The sequence below is a fragment of the Delphinapterus leucas genome, chromosome 8, assembly GCF_059928025.1.
Source record: "Delphinapterus leucas isolate spDelLeu-1000000601 "Yukka" chromosome 8, BTC_Dleu_Yukka2, whole genome shotgun sequence".
Classification (NCBI taxonomy): Eukaryota; Metazoa; Chordata; class Mammalia; order Artiodactyla; family Monodontidae; genus Delphinapterus; species Delphinapterus leucas.
The window spans coordinates 57,240,619-57,243,368 of NC_143136.1; the positions used below are offsets into that span (position 1 = coordinate 57,240,619).

The following is a 2,750-nucleotide window of genomic DNA, read 5'->3' on the forward strand; positions in this document are numbered from 1 at the left end:
GGTTCAGAGTCAAAAGCATATGGGTAGGTAGGCAGACTCCATAGATGGACGGCAGGGGACAAGAACCCACCTGGGCAAGGGAGTGCCAGCTGGAACCGGCACTCTGGGCACCAGTCTAGCTCTACAAGAAGAAGAGGGGACTGAGCTTGAAGCAGAAGCTTCAGGTACCACTTTGTCCCAGAGTTTTGTGAGGTACACCTTACTAACTTATGCATATCCGAGTTGAACTCAATGTGCTCGAGCTGCTTACGCTTGCATTTTACAATTTTACATGAGTGAAGAGGTTCTCTCTCCTTATTTTTTTTTTTTTTTTGCTTGCTCGTCTTGTAGGAAATAGAGATTTATCTGTGGGTGGGCAGAATAACAAACTCAAATAATTCTTTAAATTCTGTCTTTGCCACTTGTTCTTAATTCTAAGTAGTTTGGGAGTAAAAGCTATTACAAAGAAAGGTATTAAAATGTTTAAAAGTGGAAAACTTACTTTGTCCAGAAGTCATTCAGTCCATCCTGGTATAGCCTCTTTGGTGGCTATTCCCTTGGTTGAGTTGAAGTCTGTCTTTCTATGGCTTCCACCCATTGACCCTAGTTCTAACCCAGGACCACATGGAACAAATCCAAATCATCTGTCACATTATGGTCCCTGAATATCCTGAGGCAGTTTGCTTGTGAGATCAGAAGTCACTGAACTCATGAACATTGTGTGCTTAGCACAGTGCTGGCTCATGATAGCGCCTCATAACTAGTAGTTGTTATTATTTGTTGTACTATCACACTGCCTGTGAACCATTTCTTCCTTCATAAGCCAAGCCCTTTTAGGAAAGTCATTCACTGATGTCATAGAATTAACCGAAACAGAGGTCCCCACTTAATTACATCAATAATTTTACTGTAAATGTCAGGCACCAGGGTGCTGGGCAACTGGAGATGTCCTTCCTCTACCCTCCACTACCTGCACCTTACCTTCATTAAGCAGCAAATCATCCTTGAAGACTTGGCTCAAGTTATTTCCTCTTTGAATCTCTTTCCCCCCATCCAAGGAGAACTGACCACTCCATTTCTTCCCTTGGTTTGAGACTGAATACTGTCTGTATTTCTTTTTGATTCCCCTCATTGCCCCCCACTATCTAGAATACTGAACTACTCTTGGAATCTGTGGTGTCAAGCAGAATGCCTGGAACACAGCGTGTGATAAATATTTATTAAAGGAATGATAACATTTGGAGGTATCAGGTTATACAATATTTATTCACTCATTATTCATGCCATATTATCTTTACTTAAGTAAAAATACTTTTCCAATCATGTCACTTAGAGATCATTTCACCCACTGCTTACCCACCCACCCACTGGGCCACCAGTCTCTTGCCTCTCTCTTCAGCAATGATGAGGTGGATATCTTTTCCTTGGGGAAGAGAAATCCGTATTTTGTTGCCTTTGCCAGTAACAAAAATGTTGGAGAGCCAGGTGGCAAAGTTGTTGCCATTGGCATCTTTCACAGGAACCACATCAAAAGAACCAGTGTATCTCTCTCTGTTGGTGATCATACCAGTTCTTCCCAGGTTAGCACCTCTGGTCACCAGACACAGGGTACCAGTGTCAAACTTGAAGAAGTTGGTGGTTTGCCACTTTCCAAACCAATCTGAATGGTGTTGTTCACTTTGATGAGGGAATCAGGGTAGCAGATTGTGGAAGCATTATGGGTAACCAGATGAGGGATTCCTTTTGTGCCCACAGAGATCTTTCTTACTTTGCACAACTTGTACTTGGCCTTCTTAAGTGTAATACGATGAACAGCTAAGCCACCCTTGGTGTCATAGATCAGATGGAAATTCTCTCAGTCTAGTCAACGCTGATGATGTTCATAAATTCAGCAGAGTAGGTTATATCATTTCGGACCTTGCCATCAATCTTAATGAACTGCTGCATGCAGATCTTTACTTCATCTCCTGTTAGGGCATACTTAAACCTGTTCCTTAGGAAAATGATGAGAAGGAGACATTTTCTCAGCTTGTGGAGATTTGTAGATGTACAAGGAGCAAACACACTGACCAGTTTATCCACCATCCAATGCTTTGGAGCTGCTACACTCTTCAGATGCTTCTTGGGACCAAGGTCCATGGCATGAAAAGAGGACCACCTTCTTCCAGTGCATTGATAAAGGAGCTAAGGTAAAAAATTTTTAGAGCTGGATGGAAATTTTAAAGATTTCTCCATGCCTCATTCCTCCATTTCAGTGGTTCTCAACCTTGACTTCATATTGGAAAGTACTGGGGAGTTTTAAAAACTCCTGAGGACTGAGTCCTACCCACAAAGATTCTCATGTAATTAAAGAATTACATGTGTGTAATTACCCGGAAACCTGGCAGCTTAAAACGGCAACTGATTTATCATGTCTCTGATTCTGAGGAGCAGGGCAGGGCTCAGCTGGGGAATTCCTCAGTTCCAAGCGACATTGCTTGAGGTCACTCAGAGGTAATCAGCTGGAGGTTAGGCTGCTCTGGAGGATCAAAGACAGACTCACTCACGTGTCTGGCTCCTGCAGGGATTCTTGGACCGTCAGGATCAGCCAGGTCTGTCAACCAGAGCACCTACATGTGGCCTCTCCTGTGAGGGTCTCAAGGCATAGGGCTAGGACAGCCTCCTCCCCTCCTCCTTCTTATTCCTCTGCCTTTCCCTATTCTATTTTTTTTTTTTTTTGGTTCGCGGGCCTCTCACTGTTGTGGCCTCTCCCGTTGCGGAGCACAGGCTGC

At 43.6% G+C, this 2,750-nt stretch overlaps 1 pseudogene; it reads right to left on the reverse strand.

Annotated features, from left to right (window-relative positions):
- Positions 1-1,324: 1,324 nt before the first annotated feature.
- Positions 1,325-2,383, reverse strand: LOC111172964 (small ribosomal subunit protein eS4-like; annotated as a pseudogene).
- Between the last annotated feature and the right edge of the window lie 367 nt (positions 2,384-2,750).